At 46.3% G+C, this 26,707-nt stretch overlaps 1 protein-coding gene across 1 annotated transcript in view; it reads left to right on the forward strand.

The window, feature by feature from the left end:
* The window catches only part of ZNF469 (zinc finger protein 469), a 239,812-nt gene that overhangs the window by 28,818 nt on the left and 184,287 nt on the right, over nt 1-26,707 (forward strand). Inside the window, exon 2 of the mRNA XM_065925172.1 lies at nt 13,976-14,023. The gene's annotated coding sequence lies outside the window, so the exon portion shown is untranslated. The remainder of the gene's footprint in view (nt 1-13,975; nt 14,024-26,707) is intronic.

Genomic DNA, 26,707 nt, shown 5'->3' on the forward strand with positions numbered 1-26,707 from the left:
CTGTTGGTTTATTTATGTTTTCATTTTTACTGTAGTAAAATACACACACCATAAAATTTGCCTGAGGCATCAGGTACATTCACCTTGTTGTGCACCCACCACCACCACCATCCACAGAACTTTGTCATCTTCCCAAAATGGTGCTCTGTTCCCCAGTAAACACACACTCACGGCCCCCTCCCCCAGCTGCAGAAGCTACTCTCAGTCTCTCTGAATTTGTTTATATAAGTGGAATCATACAGGATTTGTCCTGTAAGACTGGCTTGTTTCATTAAGCATAATGTCAAGGTTTGTCCATGTTGTAACATGTGTCAGGATTTCCTTCCTTTTTGAAGCTGAATAATATTCCTCTGCATGGATGGACCACAATTTATCATCACCCATCAATGGACACTTGACTTCTTCCACCTCTTGGCTATTATGAATAATGCTGCTGTGAACAGGGGTGTTCAAACCTCTCTTTGACACCCTGCTTTCAGTTCTTTTGGGTGTGTACCTAGAAATGAAATGCTGGATCATGTGGAAATTGTAATTTAATTTTTTTGATGGAGTTGGATTCTTGGCCTAACTGACAGTTAACATGCTCTGTGATGCTGGGGAACGCTCTCCTTGTCCCCTCAGTGGGGTTCATCCAGAATTCATTTCTAATTCACCATGTGCCCCTCTGCCTCCCAGCCCTAGAAGAAGTTGCTTTACTCTCCTGGATTTTAGGACTCTGAATCCAGCCAGGGCTCCCCTGGGGCTCTCTGGGCCCAGGATACCCCCACCCAACTCGTAGATGTCTCCATGGTGGGTGTCACATACCCGGCCCAGCCCCCACTGCCCTGTGGACATGAGTCCAGTGTGGGGCACACCAGCACACACAGACACACAGGGCCCTCAACTGCATGCTGTCACAGTACAGAGCAGGAACAAAGGGCCCAGTGAAGCGAGGTGGTGGGGAGTGGGGAGGGAGGGCATTAATTGGGTGGAAGCCAAACTTAGGCAACAGCATCAATTGGCCCCACTGCAGAAGTGCTAGCCCTGGGAGGGAGTGCTGCACTCTGCTCCATGGGGCAGTGGGGACACCATGGGCAGATGCGCAGGGTCTGAGTCCTGTAGTCCTCGAGGCAGTCACAGCCAGCAGGTGTGTGTCAGACGCAGGAGGAGATTGCTTTACTAAGTGCTCACGACTCACTGATCCCTGGAGCACAGACCTGATGTTTCATCCCTGAGCCAGCGTCCTTCAGAGTGAAGCCTGCAGGGCGAAGCTCCCAGAACCCAGAGCACAATGCAGCTGGTCGGTCCAGGGCAGACCTTCTGGGCAAGCTGTGCTCAGGGCCGTAGCATGTGGGTGACATGGCCTTTGTGCCACCTCCACCACCCATGGCTGACATCACATGGCAGGCTGAGTGAGGCCACACCACCTGTGCCTCACTGCCAGCCTTACTTTCCTGAGTAAGATAAAGGAAATTCATGGAGCAAAAAACTCACCTAATTGTCAAGATATTTATAAAAATGATGGATATTAGTCTGGAGATTTCTTGTTATCCAACAACAAAACAAAGAAGGAAGGAGAGATCTATTTTGCCCCCAGTAACTTCAGCCATGTCTTTGCCCCCACCCTGTAGAGTGGTTCTGACAGCTGGCTCAGGGAACCTTGGTCAGTTTAGAAAGGTCATATGTCATTCAGCCTGATGTATTGGTAACTTAGCAACAACTCAGCCTACAAAAGTGAAGCGCACACTGCAAGTGTGTGAGTGTCCCCCATGGAGCCCTGAGGCAGAGCTGGCCACAGAGTATCCTGCTTTGAACTGGTTGCATGCTGGGTGCCGCACTCTGTGTGGAGGTGGGGGATTAGAAAGTCCCTGGGGACACAGACTCTGGGCAAGACCTGCCCTGCAGGACAAGAGTTGAATCTGCCTCTGCTTAAGTCATTTGTTACAACCAAGTGCGTCTGTCAGCTCAGAGCCCCAGTGTCCTCCATGTGGTCGCTGGCACTGACATGGAGCACCCTCATCCTTCATGGGGTTGTCCTTCAACAGCAGCAGATGTGCTCTGTGTGGCCACTCGAGTTCTGTTAAACATTCTCAGGGGCTCCCTCGTTAGGGCCACTCGAGAATCAGAAACTGCAGTTCATGGGAAATGGGTCCAACGCTGGGCAGGAGGCATCATGTCACTTTAGGCACCTAACTATGGGCATCCCCGGGTTCACCACAGCAAAAGCACAGACACTTCTGCTCGGGACAAAGCCGAGGGACCCTGGACACCCAGGAGACACGTCCTTGCTCAGGGGCACGTCTGCACTGGAGGGTGTGTTTCCTGCACCAACCACACATACTCTACTCTCAGTACCCTCATGCTGTGAAAAATGAAACTCCTGCTTCCCCAGCTCTCAGGGGCAGGGCTGGGGAGTGGGGTGAACCCAGTGGAGAACTGACTTTAGGGAAAACCGGGACTGAGTGGGGGAAGTGGTAGGGGGAGAGGGCAGGCAGCTTAGGCTGTTGATGGCAAAACGATTCTGAGAAATGGAGCAAGAGAAAGGTTTCATTTTTAAATGTGTTAAAAAAAAGTTACCACTTGACTAAAATTCCACACTAGGCTCTGCTTTGCTCTGGAGCTAACATGCAACCTCTCAGCCGGCTCTCCAGTCTTAGTAGGGTCTCCGAGGGTCCTGGCCCTCTCCGGTGTTTTCTCCTCCCAGTGCCGCGGTGGCCAGAGCCTGGGGAGCTGTGGGGATCTGCCGGCCAGCCTCCTCCGGGCCTCCTCCCGGCCTGTGGCAGTGCCAGCCCCGACTGAGTCACAGGGAAGCCAGGCGCCCTCCAAATGCTTTATTCCAACTGTCTATGCTACTTGGGAAAAACCATTAACTTCTACCTGGATCTCTGTATGGAATTTTGGGTTTTGGAATTTTTTAAAAACCAGAGTACTTAGCAATCAATAAATCCCTTCCCTTCCTCGAAAATAACCTCACTTCCAGAGAAGCTGTCACTTTCCCGGAATCTGGAGACCCGCATGCAGCTCTGGGAACAGTCTTGCTGTGAACACTCGCTGCACGTTTCCTGCACAGACAGCCATCTGACGAGTGGCCAGAGTTACACCATTTGGGTTTTCACTGATGATTTTGGACCCAGGGCAAGTTTCTGTCAAGAGGATTTGCTCCAAATGCCGCCTCCTACGTTTCACTCTCTGGGGAGGCGCCAGGTGCTATGGGTGCCCCGCTACCCTGGCCCGACTGGTACCTGCAGCCAAACCATCATCCCGCTCGGGACTGGGGAGCCTGAGAGGTCCAGGTCATCCCACCAGAGGGGCTTCGTTCTGGAGCTCCCGTCACCCTGAGTGTAGAGGAACTGCACCAGTTGGCCAGTACCATTTCTGGAACCTTGGGTGAGAGCCCCAATCTACCCCAAACGGGACCTCTCTCGCCGTCATGCATGGGCAGGGAGGGGAGGCTGGAGCCTGCACCTTGGATGCACTGAAACCTTTCCCGTGAGCCTCTTGGTTGTAATCATGTCTGACTAGGTTTCCAACAACGTCTGCGCCCACACACCTAGGAGTGTGATTGCTGCGCCGAGGTGCCGTCTAAATGTTGGCGTGTGCGTTTAGATGCCCACTTTCAAGGTGCTCTACACTTTGGCCGACACTATGTGTCAAAGTTCCTTCTGATCCTGTTAATCTGATGGGCTCACACGGCCCCTCCTGACTCTAGTTTGCTTACTGGCAGTTCTAATGCCAAGAGAAGGGGAGGCTGCCTGTCCTGGCCACGTGGTGCAGTGCATTTTCTGCACGGCAGGTGGTCTGCTAGCTGGCAGATCTGACTTCTGCCCCTACAGGCCTGGGTGACTCTCTAGGAGGACGAGTCTGATCACTTGTTGGGCCAGTGGGCTGGCCATGAGGGAGGCCCCCCGCCTCACCTGTGCTGTTGACCCAGGGTGTAGGGGTGCTGCAGGTTCTGCTTGGGGGGGGTCAGAGGCACCTGGGCACCTATTCAGGGAGGCACCTGGACACCTGCATGGGGCAACCTCCTTTTCCAGTAAGAGAGGGGCTAAGAAAGAACTGCCTAGGGCTTGTGACATGGCAGGACCCAGAGTGTGACAGTGAGTACCATGGCTGACCGAGGGTGGCTCAGGGCACTGCAGACGCACGGATGGAGCAGAGTGCCTTTCCTGTGTGCCTGGATGTGGAAGAGGCCGCCAGGGCCGTTTCTGACCGTGATGTTCCCCGAGCAGAGGTGGTGCCCAGAGCAGCAGGAGGCAGGCGCGTCTTCAGAGGCGGGCACGTGTGCTCCTGTGACCTCACTGTGGGCAGGTTTGCTCTTCCCTTTCCTTAGCCACTCGTGTGGCCCACACGCGTGGATGAGCCTGTGCATGAGCTAGGCACAAAGGGTGGAGAGACCTCTCCCCGGAAACATCCACTCCCCGCCGGTTTTCAGGGAGGACAGTGGAATCTACTGGATGAAACAGACCATCTGATCCACGCAGTGTTTTCGGGATCATTCGATGCCTGACACACAGCAGGGCCCCCACAGTCATCTGCACGGCAGCCTCCCCCATGCACGCCTAGCTGAGTCCCAGGAGGGGCCCCTCCCCTCGTAGGATGCAGCTCTGCTTCTCCCTGTCCTCTCCTTGAGCTCCACCCTGCTTGTGCCACCGGACTGGAAGGGGGTTGGGGACAGAGCAAAGTAGGTCTTGCTGCTGAGCAGGACCCTGGGCTTCTCGCCCCTGCATTTGGGCGCTCGTTCCCTGCCTCTGCTAGTGTTGCTTCTTGGGGTTGGCTGGTGCCCCCGCAAAGGCCAGCAGCTTGAAGGCCCACAGGTTGGTGTGTAGACCTTCCTCTGGTCCATTCTTTGCCTGGCCCTGTGGGTCTCCACCTTTGGTGGGCAAGACCTGGTGCCGGGGTGTGTATACCAAACACATGTGTCAAGGGACACTTTGACTACCCAGCTGTGACTTGACTTTACAGTCTCACACGTAAGATGTGACTCCATGGCACTGAATCAAGGGAGAAGGAAAATATATCATCCCTTTCTCACCCCTGTGGGTCTTTTGCTTCCAATGTGGGTGAATTATGTTCCTCTAGACTCCTGTCTGCAGCACAGAACTGTGAGGGTCAGAGCTGTCGTTTGTGTGTGCGTGAGGTGGGGTGATTGGCCGGGCAGGGGTCGCCAGGAGGAGTAGTTTCTCATTTATTTTTTGGGCTGTGTGGCTTGTGGGATCTTGGTTGCCTGACCTGGGATTGAATCTACACCCACTTCAGTAAAAGGCTGGAGTCCTAACCTCTGGCTTGCCAGGGAATTCCCAGTAGTTTCTGAACAGAACCTTGACAGGAGATGGGGAGGAAATGACCAGATCAAGAAGGGGAGGGGTAGCACTAATAAAATTACCACATTATAGTCATAGTAATTACTGTGTTCATTAAGTGTGATGTGTGCTTTTGGTTATTTAATCCCCTCAATGACCCTTTGAGGTAGGGACCATTATCCCATTTTACAGATGAGGAAACAGAGGTGCAGGGGGATGAAATGAATTCTTCAACCTGAGCTGAGTCCCACGTCTGGACTAAGTGTCAGCACTCAAAACTCAGGCAGAACTTGAGACATTAACCACTATTCCAGAGGCAAGGATAGACTAAGGTGTGGAAACTATAAAGGGAAATTGCAAGAATGTCAGATCTGATTTTAAAAACACATTATTTAAATGATCTTGACAAGTAGAAGCAATAACCTTCCTTTTAGAAAGGGAATTTGTCTAGCTGAATGAAATAACTTTTTAGTAGCAAAGCAAAACAGTCTATCAGCGATAATCATCAGATGTTCCCAGCTAAATGAGAGCACATTTGCAGGTTGCTTCTCCCTGTGTAGTGACAATGAGAGATGGACAAAGATCAAAAACATGCTTGTAAGAAAGTCATTTATTTGGATGAAAAGTTATATTTTTCCATTGACAAAAGATACCATCTTTGTCTTTCAGTTTGACCATTTAGTCTGTGTACATTTCATGTTATAACTGATGTATTAGGGGTTTCATCTAACATTCCAATCTAAGTTACTGTGTGTTTTTAATTTATCCTGATTATTCTGTGTTGTTTTTTCTCTCCTTTCTTGCCTTTATAAACTTTATAATATTTTTATACTCCCCTTTGTTAGCTCGATAAGCACCTTTGTTGTTCTTTTAGGTTATCATAGAGATTAAAGGACTCTTTTAGAGTTGTCAAAGTCTAATAAATATTAGTATTTCTAAAAAAGACAGATAACCTAATTTTTTAAATACCCAGAAGTTTTGAATAGGCACTGCATTAAAACAATCTCCAGATGACCAATAAGCATATGAAAAGGTGCTCAATGTCATTAGCTATTAGGGAAATGCAAATTTTAACCATAACGAGTACCAGTATACACTCACTAGAATAGCTAAAATAATTATTTTCATCTGCAAAATTTCTTTTGATTTATCTTCCAACTTACTAATTCTTTCTTTAGTTAGAGCTAATTATTAAGTTCTAAATTCCAGTTATTCTATTTGTTAGTTCTAGAACTTTTCTTTGATTCTTTATTATACCAAAATTCTCAATCATGTCTTTTATTTCTTTCAATATTTTAAGGGATTATTGAAACTTCATTATTTGAATAACTTATTTTCCATCTTCTATGGCTCTATTTCTATTGCCTGTAGTTTCTCTTGATTTTTGATCATGTTGTCCCATCTCCTTAAATGCCAGATTACTTTTGATGATGCTGGTTATTGTAAATGAAACAATATAGAGAAAACTCAAGGCCTAGGACAATGTCATCTTCCTCCATGAGAGGATTTATGTCAGCTTCTGGCAGGCAGCTAGAGTGTTTGGAATGCCATTGTCATTGCTACCTCATCAGGGTTTGAGTTCCAGAATGACTGGTCCTGCTAAACAGTGCAACATGGTGGCAAGTGAGGTGGAGGGCTTACCTCATGGGATGGTGGATGATCCCACTGAGGACACAAAGAGAAAATCTCCAGGAGGAGATGGGAGGCTGACTCAGTGATTTTTAAAGACGCTTTTACAACAGTGCCCCTGAGTTTCTGTGGTTTTCACTTCTACAGCTCACATGTGGTCACACTTGTGGACCATGGATTGAATAGCACATGGGGCTAGATGATTGGTGATGAGGAAGTCCAGAGTTAGAGAACTTACTCAAAGGCGTAAGTATACAGGAGGCGACAGAGCAGGAGGTGAAGAGCTTTGACCTGAAGGGCCTGAGTGCAAGTCCTGCCTCTGCCCTTTGTGTGGAACATGGTCTGTTGATTACTGTACTGGGCCTCAGTTCTTGATATAGCCTCATGGAGATATAATTCACGCACTGTACAATTCACCTGTTTCAAGTATACAATTAAATGGTTTGTTGTGTATTCACAGAGTTGTGCAGCCATCACCACAGTCAATTTCAGAAGCATTTTGTCATCCCAAAGGGAAAACTTGTCCCCATCAGCAGTCACTCCCCAGGCCCTGGCAACTATGAATCTACTTTCTGTCTCTATGGATTTGCCTGTTTTGGACCTTTCATATAAACGGAATCGAATCGCATGTGGTCTTTTGTATGTGTGTCATTCAGTTAGCCGGAGAAGGCAATGGCACCCCACTCCAGTGCTCTTGCCTGGAAAATCCCATGGGCGGAGGAGCCTGGTAGGCTGCAGGCCATGGGATCGCGAAGAGTCAGACACAACTGAGTGACTTCACTTTCATTTTTCACTTTTATGCATTGGAGAAGGAAATGGCAACCCATTCCAGTGTTTTTGCCTGGAGAATCCCAGGGATGGGGTTGCACAGAGTCGGACACGATTGAAGTGACTTAGCAGTAGCATTCAGTTAGCATGATGTTCTCAAGGTGCACCGTGCTGATGAAGCCTGTGTCATTCTTTTGTTTGACTGAGTGAAATTCCGTTGTACAGATGGACTCCATTTTGCTTATCCATTAATTTGGTGGGCATTTTGATTGTTTTGGTTATTCACCTATTATGAATAATGCTGCAACAAACGTTACATATTTTTGGTGTGGAGTTGTTCTCACTTCTCCTGGGTATATATCCAGGAGTGGAATTGCTGGGTCAGAGGGTAACTCTGTGTTTAATCTTTTGAGGAGCTTCTGGAACAGTAATGTATGAGGTTTCTAATTCTCCCCCATTCTCACCAACGCTTCCGGTTCTCTATCTTTTTGACTATAACCATTATAAAGAGAAGGGAGTGGTATCTTGTGGCAATTCCCTGACAGCTAGTGAAAGAAGACATCTTTTTCATGTGCTTCTTGCCCATTTGTATATTTTCTTTGTCTTTTTATTATTTGAATTTAGGGATTCTTTATATATTCTAGATCAGGTATATGATTTCCAAATATTTCCTCTCATGCCTTGCCTTTCACGTTCTTGATGATGTCCTTTGTATCACAAAATTATTAATTTTGATCACCTGTTTTTTAACTTGCTTGCTGTGCTTTTGGTGTCATATCTAAGAAATCGTTGTCTAATCCAAGGTCACAAAGATTCACACCTTTACTTTCTTCTAAGACTTACAGTTTTAACTCTTCCGTTTAGATCTTTGAGTCTTTTAGAGTTAATTTTTGTATATGCTGTTTCGTAGGGGGTCCGACTTCATCCTTTTCCATGTGGGTGTCTGGTTGGAAGCACCATTTGTTGAAAAGGCTGTCCTTTCCTCATTTAATGATCTTGGCATCCTTGTTGAAAACCAATTGAACATACACGTGAAGGTCTAGTGTCGGATTTTAATCTTTAGACTCAGAATGAAATGAATGCCTGAGGCTTCCCTGGTGGCTCAGTAGTAAAGAATCCCCCCATCAAGGCAGGAGACATGGGTTTGATTCCTGATCTTGGAAGATCCCACATGCTGCAGAGCAACTAAGCCCATGCACCACAACTCCTGAAGCCTGCGTGCCTAGAGCCGGTGCTCTGTAACAGGAGAAGCCTCTGCAGTGAGAAGCTTGTATACCGCGACTAGAGAGTAGCCCTCTACTTGCCACAACTAGAGAAAAGCCCTTGCAGCAACAAAGACCCAGCACAGCCGAAAGTAAATAAATGCACTTAAAAATGAATGCCTGCATCATGTTGAGATCACGAAGGTTCAGGGAAGGACCTTCCCATATGTGGCCTGGCACCCAGCAGGCACGCAGAGCATCGATGATGGTGTGGACACAGGAGCTGGGCGTTCACCCCTGGAAGAGGCCCAGGCTTGGAGGAGGGGGCAGCACAGCCATTGCTGAGCATTGAGGTAGCGCTTCCCTCCTCCCGGCCTGTCTTGTTGCCATGCCAACATGACCTGGCCTGCATACACCCAACCTGGCCAGCGGGGATGGAAAGAATTACTCTGATTTTTCGCAAAGATGGACGATGATCTCAGGTGAGGGGTAGGGAGCTGGAACAGAACGTCCTTGGTAACAAAGCAACAAGAGCTCAGAGAAAACATGGCCCCCGCAGTGGTTTCCAGGGAGGCCGCTTCGCCCAGGTTTCCCTGCTGGGCCCCTGTTGCCCGCACAGACTCTCCTACCCCTGCAGGGCTGGCTCATCCTCCAGCTCCTTGATTCCCCTGAGAAGTTGCCTGGGCACCAGGCAGCCAGCCCACAGGTGTTGTCTGCAGTCGGCTCCAGCTCAGGGTCACACTCAGATCGCTCTGTCTTGGGCTGTGGGCTGAAGCTGAGACCACCACCTCACGGCCCCTTCTTTCTCCCAATCTGTTCTGTGCCCCTGGGTCCATGGAGCACCGAGAGCTTGGGTGCATGCTGGGGCTCATCATTTCATGAGGACACATCATACCTCTGGGTGCTTCTCTTACTCCACACTTGGTGCCGAATTCTACAACCTGAGCAAAACCCCAGCAACATCTTTAGATTGTGTCCTCCTGGGAGGTACTCTTCCAACTCAGCTGCTGCTCTTGGGGCAGCTGAGACTTGTCCCCTACACCGCTGTTCCCGGTGCTGTCCCCTCAAAGCTGGGCACTGCCCACCTCTCGGTCTCCCCCTCCCTCATCCCCCTCCTGAGGTCCCCCAAACCACTGTTGGTGACCACACCACTCAAACCCTCTTGGGGATCAGAAATGGCTCAGTGGGTGGGTGCTTCAGGAAAGTCTGATTTGGTTTGAAGTGGGGCTGGTGAAGAAGAGCCCAGGTCCTTCCTGTGAGCAGCCCTCCCTGACCAGAGCCCCTAGCACCCGAGATGGAGTGCCAGTCCTGGCTGCTTATACCTCTCTCCCCCACAGCCCCCGAGTCAGCAACATCATTCTGTGACTGTAGGTCCCCGTGGGGTGGGGACTGCCGTCCTGATCAAGGCTGAGACTGGGCCCAGGTCCCCTGCTGCTCTGATCCCCTTCCCTCTGCCACGAAGGACTTCTCCAGTCTCACCCTCGCCTGCTCAGGGTGTTGGCTTCTTCCTCCTCCAGGATAAGCGAGGCCATCTGCTGCCTCCCCAGCCTAACCCCATCCGAGGGAGCTGGTCCTGTCGGCTATCCATGCAGTCATCCTGCTCTTCTGCAGGTGCCCTGCCCCTGCCCTGCCTGTCGGGAGTTGTCTCCGGAGCTCACAGCCTGGTCCTCGGGCCGCCCTGGACCACTCGGGCTGGAGCTGACAGAAGGATGCTGTGCTTTCCAGTGTGACACTGGGCTGGGCATTTAGGCTGTCTGGTCACACCCTGTGGACACTTGCAGAAGGAGGGACCAGCCATCCCTGCCCGGGGGCAGGGTGCTGGCCTCTGTGAGGCCTGTCCTGGTCATGTGAGGGGTGTGGGTGTCTGCCCCACTGTTCTTGGAACTCCTGGGTGACAGACTGGTGCCTCAGGGGGGCGGAAGAGAGGCCAAGGAAGGAGGGGTGAGTCAGCAATGTGGAACCGTGATCTGGGGCGCAGGGAGCAGGAGAACGTCTTCTCCACGTGGTTCCTGCATCCAGCGAGGCTTCTGGGAATGAAAACAGCAGTTGAGCCGGTTTCTCCGACATTTCATTTTCCTTTGAAACAGAGCTGCATTCCATCAAAACTTCCAAATATTTATCTTAACATTCTTCCTATAATTAAAAATTATTTGCCATATTCCAGGGGCTGTTTCGTGTCTCCCATTGTGCAAGAGCTCTCTTGTCGTCACAGACGCGAGCCTGGCAGGCTCTGCCTGTGGTCACAGACAGTGGTGTAACCAGGAGGGAGCCTGGGTCAGGCACCAGCTAGTCCTGTCTCTTAACATTCGCTAACCCTCCTCTGAAGCAAAGACAGGGAACATCAGGTTGGAGATTTGGGTGGTAAGACAATCTAGCAAGGGTTTAAAAATTTAAAAGGAATGCATTTTTAAGACATGGAACTGACCTGCCAGCCTCTGGTTCCTGGCCACTGTGCCATCCTCACCAGTGGCCTGAGGATGCCTGAAGCCCCAGGCAGCCAGCCAGCGGGGCAGTGTGCAACATAGGAAATAATGCAAAGGCTTTCTCTGATTCAGTTTAAAAGTTCAACGTTAAAAAAAAAAAAAAGTTCACCGTTGAAGGTACAGTGATTTATTTTTGCAGTGATAACACAAATTCAAATTCTGGCGGAGCACACATCGTTCTGAAAACAAGGCTTTGGCCAAATTGAGACATCTATGGCACAGAAATATGCTTGGAATCAACGATGCTGCCCAGCAAGTGATAACTGCTTCAGGAAATCCTCTGCATCGTGAGAGGAGCTCAGGCTGTCACGATGCACGAGTGAGAAGTGGAGGGACTGGATCACAAAGCCTTGGGATGCAGCTGATGCTGAATTAAAATGAAAGCGGATGCAGCAGGGCATCATCTCTCTCCCTGGGGTTAATTGCCATCCTTATCTGCCAGGCACAGGAGTGGATCCTTTGTAAATAAAGTGCGCACGGTGGCATTTAATTGTTCTGTAAGTGAGCCCTTTAAATTCGTTGTGCCATTTATTCAAAATCCACTGGGAACTTCCAGCCCATCACCTGTCAACATAACACACACACCCCTGCTAGTCTGTGCTCCCCCAGTCCTTGGCTTCCACTGTCCCAGGTGACTGTAACTTGTCTAGATCATCCTGGTCCCAAAGGGGCCTCCAACATGATGTCCCTGATGCTTGTTGAAGGTCATGGGCTGAGGATGTTGCTGCTGAGGTCTGCTTCCCCGTCCTCCATCTCAGTGAGGTACTCAGGAGTTCAGCATTCAGAAGCATTCAAGGTTCAAGACTTCGAGCTTTCTGACCACATCACACCTCAGCTGCTTGGTCCATGGTACCACAAGTACCCACATACCCACCACTTGATTCCACCATTTACATCGAACTACAGTCTCTTTGTCAGCTGTCTGTCCAGCTCTCCACCCCTCTCTCCATCTGTGGATCCACCTTACTTTTGTGTGCATTTCACACAGCCACTGCAGACACCAGTATACTTGGCCCCTAAGTAGTTGAGTGCATGTTCTGCCAACTATAATTCAATATTTATGTTTTTAAGTAAACTTTCCATGCAGTGAAATGTACAAATGTTAGGTGTACCTTTTACTGAGTTTTAACACAAACAGACTCCTGTAAGCCCCTCCCCATCAACACGGGGAATTTCTCATCCCCTGCAGGAAGTGCCCCCTTCTCAGTCAGTCCTTGCCCACACCCTACTGAGGCGGCCACTGTCCTGATTTTTGTCATCACTGACAAAAATTTTGTCTGTTCCAGAGCTTCATATAAACCAGAGGTGCCATTATAACCACCAGTCTGTACTGCCATGTGGGTGAGGGGTTTTCAAGGGCTAGCTCTGGGGGATGGACAGATCACCCAGGGTTCCCCAGAAATGTGGAACCAAGAGGATATCTGTCATCTATTGATATCTATCAGTTATAGAGTCTGTCTGTCTATCTAGCTATCTGTTCTATCTGCAGAGAGAGCAACAGATACATTTTATCATAAGGACCATGGGATTCACAGGTCAAAATCTGTAGGGGAGGTCAACAGGCTGGAAGTCCTGGAAGGGTGGCTGTTATGGTGTAGAACAGGGTGTTTGTTCTGTCCAGTTGCGAGGCAGAATTTTTTCTTTTCTGGGAAACCTCAGTTTTTGCTCATAAGAACTCCAGCTGGGTGAATGGGGCCAACCTGCCTTACGAAGAGTAACCTCCCTTACTTGGAGCTGACTGGTTGCAGGTAGTCACCACATCTACCCCATTCATGCAGCGTCAATGCTGGCATTTGACCAGGGAACACACATCACGGCCCTCACACAGCGGAATGTCTCTGAGTTGAGAGCACCTGCTCAGGACCTGGTAGAGAATCAGGAAGGTGGCTTCCAGCAAGAGAGCAGCCCAGAGACCCAGCTGGAAGGGCGGAGCCAGGACCCTGGTTGCTCACTGGCTAGTGAAAGGAGCCTTGCTGGGCAGGGACCAAACTTGGGGTGGAGGTGGCGCTGGGGCCTCCATTCCCCGCATCTACCCCCTAAGCACGGCTGCATATAACCAAATGAGTGCCGCCCTCCTCCACTTCGGCTCCTCCCAACAGATGATCTGTGTTTTAATGAGAATAATATTTGCTTCAAGGAAGGATGATTCCAGCCGTGTTTTATATCAGCCAGATGTGTTCAAATGTTCACCCCCTCCCTCCACCATGAATCTGGCAAAACCTGTACTGCAGTGGGGCCCCCACCTCTCCCCACGACCCGCCTTCATCCTCAGGCCCAAGGGTGTTTCCAGGGGAAGGGAGCCACGTGGAGCTGATTCATCAGCACGGTGCTCATCAAAACACCGTTTTGTAAGAGCTAATTGGCGCACAGGGAGCCTCTCAAATCCTTTTCATAAACCTTTCACTGACCCTGTTGTTTGAGCCAGGCCTTAACAGAACCTCAGCTTCAAAAGACTGATGTTTGGTCCGAAACTCAGACACCCTGGTATTGAAGCAGGCACCAGGCTTGGGCAAATGCTTTTTGCCAGTTTTAGGCTGGGCAGAGCAGGCAGTTGGGAAAGACTGGACTCCAACAAAGTGGTTAATGGGTTTTTTTTTCCCCTCCTACTTTTCAGGCCGACAATAAGCTCTGAGCCGGGAACCTGGGACCTGTGCCGTGACAGGTAGGATTCTGTGTCACCTGCCCTTCTGCTGGTCTGCGACAGCCCAGGAAGGGTGGCTGTGTTACCTTGCCCAGCGTCCTTTTCAATAGAATATTCTTTCACCAAAGAATAGAGTGCAGAGAAGTTACTCTGTGTGTTTCCTTTCTCCGGAACTTAGTTGTTCATTCATTCATTCTCTTATTTGGGAACTTAGTGAATATGCACTGTGTGACGAGCTCTGTAGCAAGGACCAGCATCAGTGATGAGACAGAGATGTCGTGTCCTTCATGGGGAGATAGTTACCTATCAGGCACGCAGCTGAGCGGGGGTGTGATTGCAACTTGTGATGGAGGGAAAGACCCGTGAATACAAGACCGGAGCCTCTTCTGGTAGGTGGTGGGAATGAGGGTCTGAAGCTTGGAAAGAAAGGATGTGGGAAGGGTGTAGGGAGAGCATTTGGGACGGGGAACAGAGTGTGCAGGAGCCCTGAGGACTGGGAGGAGAGGGAAGAGGAGGCCAGGCCCCCACAGCTCAGAGGCCGAGGAGGGGAGCTGCGTTTTATCCCAAGAGTAATGAAGAGATGCTAATATGTCTGCAGCAAGAGATGGCTTTTGTCCAATGTATGTTGCTGTTTAAGCCGAGCTTATTGGGATATAACTTTCATCAGTGAAATCACCCTTTTCACTGCATCGTCCTGAGTAACAAACGCATCCAGTTGTGTCACTGCCACAGTCAACACACAGAAGGTCCTGTCACCCCCGAGATTTCCCTTTGTAGTCAATCCTTCCCGTCACCAGCCCCCAGCAGCCCCTACCTGGTGTCTATCCCTGGAGATCAGTTTTGCCTTTTCTGGAATGTCACTGAGATGGGATGATTCCATGTCCCCTTTAGGTCTGTCTTCTTTCACAGGCTGTGCATCCACAGCCACGTCATCTTGCCGCTTGTCATCGTGTCCTCATGACGGCCGGGTGGTTTTCTGTGGTACAGATGTGCTTGTCCACCTGATGCAGACCTCTGGGCAATTCTGGTTCTCAGGCCGCACTTAGTACTGCCAGGAGCCCTTGCGCTCGGGCTGGCATGTCTGTCCATCTCAGCCCTGCGCCCACCTGCTCTGGACAGATTTGTGGGGATTTCTGGTTGTACAGTGAGGAGGATGCCAGAACATGTTCCACAGTGGCTGCACCACAAGGCACTCCCACCTCAGCCCACACTGCCACCCACCACAAGGCACTCCCCACTTCAGCCACACCTCAGCCCACACTGCCACCCTGGGGACTCTGGGGTCTTGCTTCCTGAGCCAGTGGAAGTCCTCGATTTGAACAGGGCCTCCCTCTCACTCAGGCCTCTCAGCTCTGCTGTCTCATGTGGTCCTCCGCCTTCTCTCCACTTAGGTTTCATCTTCTATCAAATTATAGCCACATATATCACATATAGCACTGCAGAATCTTTTTCAAAGTTTCCAGTCATATCTAAGAGAAAGTCTTAGGTAATTTTTTAAAATATTTTAATTTTTTATTATACTAGGTCTTCGTTGATGTGCACAGGCTTTCTCTAGCTATGGTGAGCAGGGGCTACTTTCTAATCACTGTTCGTGGGCTTCTCAACAAGGATGGCCTCTCATTGCAGAACACAGGCTCTAGGGTGCTTAGGCTTCAGTAGTTGCAGCTTGCAGGTTCTAGAGCACAGGCTCAGTAGTTGGGGTGCCTGGGCTTAGTTGCTCCGTGGCATGTGGGATCTTAGTTCTCAGACCAGGGATTGAACCCATGTCCTCTACATTGGCAGGTGGATTCTTAACCACTGGACCCCTAGGGAAGCCCTCTGAGTTAGGTATTATTATGACCCAGTACCTCTCCAGAAGTTGCTGGGCTCTCTTCTTAATAAAGAAAGAAAGCCTCCAGAAAGCAGGAGCATCTGGCTAGAATTTAATGAGAGTGTATTATTTTCATGGGGCCCTGAGGGTTTTTTTTTTTTTTTCCAAAGAAACAAATGATACTGATTTCTCACTGATGGGAGTGACAGAAATTTCTTTTAGAATAGCTTTAAATATTTTTAGAAATGAAGTGATTTTAAAGACACATGTGAAGTGAATGACAGGTGGGTACTGTGGAGATTTGGCCAATGTTTGAGGAAGGTATGCCAACAGCTGGTGTTCAGGAACCACCCTGTCCAGGTGGTAGGCAGGCCCGGTTCACCCTGGCACCATCTCTCCTGGCCTTGGGCCCACCTCCCGCTTGCTGCAGGATCCCTCTGAAAATTCACTATGACGTTGATGTGAAGTGCTGACCTGGGGACACCTAGAGGGGTGTGGAGCGAGCCGGGAGCTCAGCGACGAGCACCTGTTGCTCTGTCACCCCAGCTCCCCGAGCAGGACATCTGCCCTTGATTCTGCCGGGACAATGCACTGGAAGATCAGGCTACAACTTCTGCTTCAGATACACACACTAATAATAGCAGCCACGTTCCCAACTCCTATTCCCGGCATGATATCGCCATCATCTCTAATCAGTACTGTCCTCAGTGTCAGCCTAGGAAAACGCTCAAGTCTGTGGTTAAATAAGGAAACTGCAGAAAGTTTAGAAACTGGTGTAAGACCCACAGCTGTCCTATTTGGGGGAGAAATGCTCTTTATTGTGAGACTGTGTCCTTTTTATTATTTGATGAACTGATAATGACCGTGGAGGGGAATGGATTTTAGGGGTTCTACTTAAAATGTGGAAATAAAAAACATTAGACCAAAAAAAAAAAAAAAAAAAAAAAAGAGTCAACTAAGTATCAGGCCTAGTCGAGAATCTATTACCTTTTAAAAAAATTGAACCAAGCTGTTAGTCTCCAAAAATTGAGTAATGATGACGATGTGAGTAAGGTTGTTTCAGTTTAGAATCCCTGTGTACAGATAGTCATCATAGTATAAAGCTGTAGGAATCAAAAGGAGCCACATTTAAATAAGTCTATTTTGAATGTCAGAATGTGCTATGTTGGGACCTTGTGGCCAGCTCTGCCTCACATGTTGTGTAGATTCTGTCAATAAAAGAAGGCTTTAGCTTCCAGGAAAAAAACAACAAACATTAGACCAGAAACATCTTCTGAAAATGTTACTGACTTTTGGTTTTTGACATCTGATTCTGGCCAGTATGAAGTAACAGACATGGGAATTACCCTCCTGCCATAAATGACCAGAAAGCTGGATGGAAAACACCAAGCACAGCTGTCACACACTGACGTTAGGCAGTGAAAGGGAGAAACAGGGCTTATGACTGTACCAGCTCACTGCGGGGAGGGAACGTGTGAGAGAGGGGTGGTCTCATTGTGTGGAGGAGAGAGAGGGCAGACTAGCAAGACTTGGAGGGCAGAGGTCTGGGTGGAGGGAGTTCCAGAGAGGCTCCACCAGGGCACGGCTGATGCGTGCACGTATGTGAGGGAAGGAAAGGGGGCTGGGGACATTGCTGCCCAGAGAGGCAGGCAGAACAGTCCTTGGAGCTCACACAGGGCTGAGGGTAGCTTGTGTTTATATCAGCCAGGGTGGGAAGATCTTAGGATACATTGGGCATTAGTAGAATCCTCATGAGTATTTTCTGAATAATGGTGGTGAATTAGTTTTAGCCTAAGTCTGTTCTGGACCCACCCTAACAACATTTTAAAAGAGGCCTCATAAGAGTCTAACTAATTCCAAATAACTCAGAAGTGCACACCAGAATAAAATTCAAGACTTTTTAAAGGAGCACCGCAAAAGCCAGAAAGTAACAGTGAACATTGACAATGTCTGGCGTTTGATCAAAATTAACCATGCATGCAGAAAAAGCAGAAAATTCACCCAAAATCTTGGGGGAAAGTCAATCAGTAAAAAGATACCCAGATGTGACATAGATGATGGAATTCACAGACAAGGATGTTGAAACAGCTACTAAAAATATGTTCTATACATTCAAGAGGGAAGAACAATAAATAATAAGAAGCAAAATGAAAGATACAAAGAAGTCACAGTGGAACTTTCAGTTGAAAATTCAATATCTGAAATGAAAAATATGCTGGATAGAATTCACAGCAGAGTCAACACTGTAGAATTAAAGATCAGCAAGTTTGAAGCCATAGAACGATTCAAATTTGAGCAGAGAGAAAAAAGACTTTAAAAACAAAATAACAGAACCGTGGTGACCCGTGAGCTAATATCCAGTCATCTAGCATGTTTGTAATTGGAGTTCTAGAAACAAGAGAGAGGCAGGGATAAAACCTGTTTTGAAGAAATAGCAGCCAAAAGCTTTCTGAATTCAATGGAAACTAGACACTCACAGATTCAAGGAGCCAAACAAACCCTGTGTGGAGTAAACACTGAGAAAGCCACATCAAGACACATTATAAACAAATTGCTGAAAACCAGTAATAAAAAGAAATCTTAGAAGCAGCCAGATAAAAATGACACATTGTGGACAGAGGAGCAGAACCATATGAGGGACAGCAGACCCCTTGCCAGAAACCATGCAAGCCAGAAAACAATGGAGAAGCATCTTTTAAGTGCTAAATGCTGGTGGAGGAGGGGGCCATCAAAGTGATTTTACTAGCCAATGAAAATATGGTTCAAAATTAGAAATAAAATGAAGACTATTTCAGACAAACCAAAACCAATAGAGTTCACTGTCAGCAAGTCTGATTTACAGCAAGTGTTAAAGGAGGTTCTTCTAGCAGGAAAAAAAATTCCAAATGGGAATTTAGACCTACACAAATCTGTGGAGTGGACCAGTAATAGTAATTTAGTAATTTAATTGTCATTGTTTAGTTGCTAAGTTGTGTCTCTTTTGCAACCCCATGGACTATAGCCTGCCAGGTTCCTCTGTCCGTGGGATTTCCCAGACAAGAAAACTGGAGTGGGTTGCCATATTATATTCTTCTCCAGGGGATCTTCCCAACTCAGGGATTGAACCCACATCTCCTGCATTGGCAGGTAGATTCTTACCACTGAACCACCTGGGAAGCCCAGTAATTAAATAGATAAATGTAAAATGCATTTTTCTTATTTTTACATTTCTTGCAATGATATTTCACCATTTAAATAAAGAATAATAGCAGTGTATTTTGGGGTTTATAGTTTGCAAGGAAGTAAAATCTCTGACAATAATAGCACAAAGAATGGGAGGGAGACATAGAAGTATATTTTTCAGTGATTCTTACACCATCTGTGATATGGAATAATAGCATATGAAGGGAGGTTGTGATAAGTTAAAGAAGTATATTATAAACTCTAGAACATCCAGTAAAAATAAAAAATTACTGTATAACTAATAAGCTGATAGTGGGGATAAAGGAGAATCATTAAAATAAAACCCTCAATCAATCTCAAAGAAGGCTTGACAATAAGAAAGAGATGGGACAAGCAGAAACCCAAAACACAAAGAAAGATTTAAACCCAACTGTTTCATAATTACATTAAACATAAATAGGCTAGCATTTAAAGTGAAGACAGAGATTGCAAGGTGGGATACAGAAGCAGGACCCAAATAAATGCTGCCTGCAGAGAAGTGCAGCAAAGGAAGTACAGAGGAAGCCGCAAATAGGCTAAAAGTAAGAGGAGGGGAAGAGATGTGCCTTGCTAACATGAACCAGTAGAAAGCCACAGTGGCCATACTGGCACCAGACAAGGTAGATTTCATATCAAAGAGTATTTCCAGGTACATAGAAGTCTGTCACCAAGATAAAGGCATCAGTTCATCAGGACACAAATGTTGAATGTGTATACTAACAGCTTCAAGACATATGATGTGAAAACTAATAGAGCTGCAAGGAGAAACAGAGAAATCACAATTATCACCAGTAATTTCAGTACCCTGGGCTCAGTCAGGGTTCAGCCAGAGGAGCAGAACCTGCAGAAGGTGTGTTTGTATCAAGCAGATGAGAAGTCCATCATGCAGTTGTGGTGGCTGCAAAGTAAGTATAACTTGATGTGTGTGCAGACACAGCCAATGCTGTTGTTCACAGGAGGAATTTATTCTTTCCCTGGAGAAGCCTCAGCCCAGGTATTAAGGTCTTCTGACCAATTAAGTCAGGCCCACTCAGAATCATCTCCTCTACTTAAAGTTCAACTGATTAGGGTCTGTAATCACATCTGCAAAATCTCTTCTGAGCAGCACCCAGATGAGCATCTGACTGAGAGACTGGAGATTGTACCCCAGCAAAGCAGACACACCCAGAAGCATCACAGCCCCCTCCCCCAACAAGTAGAAAATCAGTGACAACGCAGAGCACTTGGAAAACATCATCATTAACTTTACCTGATTGGCATTTACAGAACATTCCACTCAACAACAGTAGAACACACATGGAAAATTCATCCAGATGGACTAGGTTCTGGACAATAAAATAGACCTCAATAAATTTAAGAAGATTAAAACCATACAGAGTATGTTTCCTGATCACGAGGGGACCAGGCAGCTGGGAAGTGGTGGAGTTGGGAGTGAAACAGAGCCTGTCTTCCTTTGAGAGATGCACCCCCTTCCTGCTACTGAGGCTGCCTCCCTGATGCCCGAGGGTGAGCGGGTCTGTGCTTGGTGGGCTGGGAATGTCTGGCGCCCGGAACTAGATGCATCTTGTCAGCTGCTCACAGTTGCTGGTGATCCTTTGTTTTGAGGACCAGGCTGCACTAGTACTTGTGTCATCACGAAGGGCCACCTGTGCTCCACCCCGGGTGCGCTTGTCTTCGGGTGAACTGACACAGCTGGTATTTCTCTCTGAGGACCCAGAGATGCAGTTAAGAGAACATGATGAATGGACCCGGGCCATCAAGGAAGCCAGCTGAGGAGCTGGTGTCCTGTCATTCAAGGTGCAGAAGCACTGAAGAAGGAGGTTTGTTCTGGCACGCCAAGGGGCAAGCCCAGGCCTGTGCTGTACCCTCCCAACACTGCCAGAACCGTCTCCAACAGAACCTGGGGCAGTGGAGGCAGTGTGCCCTGAATCAGTGCAGGGGGTCCACATGTCACTCTCTCACCCACACACTAGGAGAGCACATCCTGCTCCAAAATGTCTTGAACTTGGAACTTAAGACAATAGCTGAGGGAAATATTAAGGTGGGGACATGTTGTACTGCTGTCACTGCATCTCTGACCCCTGGTGGGCTTCTGAGCTGCCTGCTGGAGGTCATTCCATGACCTTCCAGCCCAAAGGCCATCTGAGCATCTATCAAAACTCTCAAATGACCAGCACATTGTCTTGCTTACTCATCTGCTTTTGTAGTAAGTTTGGGTAGAAAGTGGTTTTGGAAAAAAAGAGTCAGATCCAAACAGATGTTACATGAGATATGTTATGTGAACCATGGATGATGAAATGATGGGTTCTCAGGCATGGCCCTAAAAGCTCTGGCAGAATGGGGAGTGGCTTGTTCCCATGTGGCAAAGAAGGTCTAATTTTGGAACTGGGTGAGATTTTCTGAGGCCATAGGAATGGCAAAGCAAAGGAGAGGCCTTCCCTGTACTTATCTGGTGATTGACAGGTGATAATGTTTTATTGGAGCAGAAACATTTCCGGACTAATTTATTCCTTCACTCATCTGGGTTAAAAGGAGAGGGGTGCTGGGGAGAAAAGGAGAAAGTGGGAGTGGATTAAGAGGGGGCTAAGTTAAATGCATTTGCCAAACCACACATACCGTGTGCCCAGCTTTCATAACTAAACGAAACGTTGCATTAATCACAACAAATTAAAACACTATTTATTGAGGGATGAAGGGGTCCAACTTTTTGTAACTTGTGGAATTTCCTCTTCCCCTATTTTCCTCTCCCCTCTCCCCAGCCTCATTCTCCATTGGCAAATGAACTTGTTTTTCTTGCCACGTGAGTCCATGGAAATCAGAATACTAGCTTGACAGGAAGCGCCATGTTCTACAGTTACCCTGGGAGCAGGGAGGTCAGTTCTTCATCCTGGCACTGTGTGCCCCAGGCAGCCCGGGCATATACCCTCATACCCCGCTTCTACTCCTCCCGCCAAGGCCAGTCACCATCAGGACGCAGTCAGGCTTCTTTATTGCAGCGAAGTGAAACTTGCTCACCGAATTCTTTCCACAGTTGAACTGCTGCCTGGCTCACTTCTTACTGAGGGTGGGTTGACTCTCGTGACCCACAGCTTCTGGAAGCTCCTCAGTCTGTAATGTAGGCCACAAGGGGATGTGACACTTTTTTGTCTCTCCTAGGAGTTTTGTGACTTTTCAATCCTGTTCCACTGACCGAACCACCAAGACTGCCCCGTTGCCCCCTCCCTCTGTCCCAAGATGCAGAATTGGAGCTGGGAGGGAAACACTATCCCCAGATGTGGGAGAGTGACAGCTGCGAGAAGGGAGAGGGAAGATTTGGGGGGGCTCTGGATAAAAAGGCTCTAGGTGAGTTATGAGAATTGGGGGAGGAAGAGGGTGCAGCAGGTTATGAACTGGGCTCTGAAGACAGGGGTGAGAGGAGCTGTGCCATCTGAGAGGCACCTGCTCAGATGATGAGCCAGGCCCTTCCCAAGATGCTGATGCCTGCTTCTTACCCTCAAGGGGACTCCTCAGTTTGCCACCAAATGGTAGTGTGAGATGAACTTCTGTCACCATGCTGCCTGTCTTCAGTATACCCTGGAGTCTGTTTTTAAAGGAAGTGTTTAGATTTGCTATGTTGGTAAGGCTTAAAAAAAAAAAAAAGTTTGGAAAAACAGATATTCATTGGCTAACTAATATTTTGGGTAGATTTAGCTTTCCCCATGTCAGGTTTGCTTGAAGAGGAGATGGACCACATCAGGGGAAAAGGAGGAAGAAGATGCATTCATTCATTAAAAGTAATTGTTGGGTTAGAATTGCAGGCTTGCCTTGGCCAAACAGATGGTGCTGACTGCTGTCACCGGAGCATGCCATTTCTCTGTCACAGTCAGGTGTCAGGTTCCCACAGACCCACTGGATCAGACCACTTACTGGCCATCAGGATTTTGCCTTTAAACTCCAACCCATCTCTCCCCATCTTCCCAATATGGATGCTATATCATCATTCAAGTTAGGTTGATAACCTGTGTTTGTAATTTTTTTTATAGCAGTGATTCTCACAGGTTGGGTGCATGGCCCCAGGCCAAGAGCATCAGCATCCCTGGGAACTTGTTAGAAATGCAGAGTCTCAGGCCCCATCCCAGATTTGCTGGATCAGAAACTCTAGGGTGAGGGAGGGGTCAGCCCATCTGCTTTTTTTTTTTTTTTTTTTTTGAAGGTACATGCTTTAATTTTAAACTGGCTTGAGAATATTAATGTACAAAGTAGAAGCTAACGCATTGGAGTGGTAATACTGAAAATAACTGTGTCTGCTTTTAATGAGCCCTCCATGTGATTCTGACATGGTTTGAGAACCTCTGGCCTTTGGAATTGTGTGTGCACTTTAAATGGGTGAATCTTATGCAGGTGAATTATATCTCAATAAAGATTACAAATAGACCATGTGAAACAAAGATTATAACACTGTTTCGTGGGGTTTATAGCATGTCAAGGTAAATGTATGACAACAAAGCACAAAGGATGGAAAGAGGAAATGAGAGCATATATACTGTTGTAAAGTTATTTCACTGTATGTTAAGTGCTTTAATATTATCTGAAGACAGATTTTAATACATTAAAGTTAGATATTTTAAGCCCTGTTTTAAGCAACCACTAAAAGCTAAAAGGAGAGATATAATCAATAAGACTACAACAGAAGTAAGATGGAATCATAAAAAATACTCAATCCAATAGAAGGAAGAAAATAGTGACAACATTTTAAAAAGAACAGATAACACAAATTGAAAAATTAATAGTAAGATGATAGATTTAAATTCAACTTCCCAAAGAAAAGAGAGATGATAAGATTGTATAAGAAAATATTTCCCAACTATGTGGACATGACTGAGCAACTGAACTGAACTAAACTGATGTGGTCTCTCAAGAAAAATTATTTAACATAAAAACATAGGTGGTTTGAAAGTAAACAGAGAAAACTATACCATGAAAATGCAAATCAAAAGAAAGCTGGGGCAAAGATGTTAACATCATATAAAGTGAACATCAGAACAAGGAAAATTGCCAGAGATGAACAGGGACATTTTATAGTAATAAAAGTGTTATTCTACAAGAAAACATAACACTATAAATGTGCCCACACCCACACATGAAACAAAAAGTAAAGTAGAAATGGAAAAATCCACAAACATAGTTGGCGACTTCAATATGCCTCTCTGTAAGTTACAGAACAAGTAGACTGAAAATCAGTAAGGATATATTAATAGAAATCTTAATCACAATATCATCCAAGTTGATCTACTTGACATTTATTGGACAATCTTCCTGGTATCAGCAGAGTACACATTTTTTACAAGTGTACATGGAACATTCACAGAGCATGCTGGACCATGAAACAAATCTTAGCAAATTTAAAAGAAGTTAAAGTTATGTGAAGTATATTGTCTGACCAGAATTAAACTAAAAATCACTAATATGTAACTCAAAACATTGGAAATTAAATGGTAAACTTTCAAGTAAAATAATGTATGGGTCAAAAAATCAAAAGAGAAATTAGAAAATAATTTAATTGAACAGAAAAGAAAGTACAACTTATCACAGTTTATAGGATACTGGTAAGGCAGTGCTTAGAGGGAAATTTATAGCACTAGGCATACACGTTGGTAAAGAAGAAAGGTCTCGAAGCAATAATCTAAGCAATAAGCTACCCATAAGAGCGTCGAAAAAAGAAGAACACAATAAATTCAAAGTAAGCAGAAAAAAGGAAACTATAAAGATAAAAATGGAAACCAATGAACTTGGAAACAGAAAAATAATAGAGGAAAATCAACAAGATCAAAAGCTGGTTCTTTGAGCAAAACAGCAATTGAAAAGCCTTAGCCAGACTGATGAAGGCAAAAAAAAAGAGCAGTCGCAATTACCAATATCCAAAATGAAAGAGGGACATCACTATAGATCCTACAGAAATAAACTGTAATAATAAGGATAATAAGAGAATATTAACCTTTATGACAGTGAATTTATGAAATCAATGAACAAATTTCTTGAATCACACTCACTATTGAAGTTCACTAAAAGAGAATTAGATAACACAAACAGCTCTGTATAAAGTTTCAATTCTTACTTAAACATTTTCCTGCAAAAATAAACTCTAGGACTAGGTAGCTAGTAGCTGGTGAATTCTACCAAACATTTAAGATATAAACAACTCCACTTCTACACAAACTCTTCGAGAAAATAGGAGATGAGGGAACACTTCCCAACTTAATTTATGATGCCAGAATAATGCTGATACCAAAACCAGACAAAGATATTGCAAATAAAGAAGACTACACGTCAATATCCCTCATAAATGTAGACTCAAAAATTCTTAAAATTTTAGCAGATCAAATCCAACAATATATAAAAAGAGTGACACATTGCCACCAATTCTGTTTACCCTAGGAATACAAGATTGATTCACATTTTAAAACAAATTAATGTAATTCACCATGTCAGTGGTCTAAAAGGGAAAAACCACATGATCACCTCAAATATATGGAAAAAGCATTTAGCATCCTTTTTTTTTTTTTTTTTTTAAGAAAAACTGTGGTAATTCAGAGTAGAAAAGAACTTTAGCTTCTAATGTTTAGTTGCTAAGTTATGTCCGACTTTCTGTGACCTCATGGACTATAGCCTGTCAGGCTCCTCTGTCCTCCACTATCTCCTGTAGTTTGCTTAAATTCATGCCCATCGAGTCGGTGATGCTGTCTAACCATCTCATCCTCTGCCACCCTCCTTTCCCAGAATCAGGGTCTTTTCCAATGACTCAGCTCTTCGAATCAGGTGCCCAAAATATTGGAGCTTCAGCTTCAGCTTCTGTCCTCCCAAGGAATATTCTTGATTTCCTTTAGGATTGACTCATTTGATCTCCTTGCAATCCAAGGGACTCTCAAGAGTCTTCTCCAGCATTATAGTTCGAAAGCATCAATTTTTTGGCGCTCAGCCTTCTTTATAGTCCAGCTCTTACATTGGTACATGACTACTGGAAAGATCATAGCTTTGACTATCAAACCTTTGTTGGCAAACTGATGTCTCTGCTTTTTAATATGATGTCTAGGTTTGTCATAGCTTTCCTTTCGTGTAGCAAGCGCCTTTTAATTTCATGACTGCAGTCACCATCCACAGTGATTTTGGAGCCCAAGAAAATAAAATCTGTTACTGCTTCCACATTTTCCCCTTCTGTTTGCCATGAAGTGATGGGACTGGATGCCATGATCTTCATTTTTTTAATGTTGCCTTTCAAGTCAGCTTTTTTACACTCCTTTTTAACCTTCATCAAGAGACTCTTTAGTTCCTTTTCACTTTCTACCATTAGAGTGGTATCATCTGCATATATGAGTTTGTTGATATTTCTCCTGGCAGTCTTGATTCCAGCTTGTGATTGACCCGGTCCAGCATTTCACATGATGTGTCCTGCATATAAGTTAAATAAGCAGGGTGACAGTATACAGCCTTGTCATATTCCTTTCCCAATTTTGAACCAATCCATTGTTCCATGTCTGGTTCTGTTACTTCTTGACCCACATACAGGTTTCTCAGGAGACAAGTAAGGAACTCAGGAGACAGGTGCTCCCATCTCTTTAAGAATTTTCTACAGTTTGTTGTGATCCATACAGTCCAAGGTTTTAGTGTAGTCAAGGAGCAAGTGTTTTGTGTCTATATTGTGGTGGGATAACCTCATC

Source organism: Muntiacus reevesi, chromosome 2, assembly GCF_963930625.1.
Source record: "Muntiacus reevesi chromosome 2, mMunRee1.1, whole genome shotgun sequence".
Classification (NCBI taxonomy): Eukaryota; Metazoa; Chordata; class Mammalia; order Artiodactyla; family Cervidae; genus Muntiacus; species Muntiacus reevesi.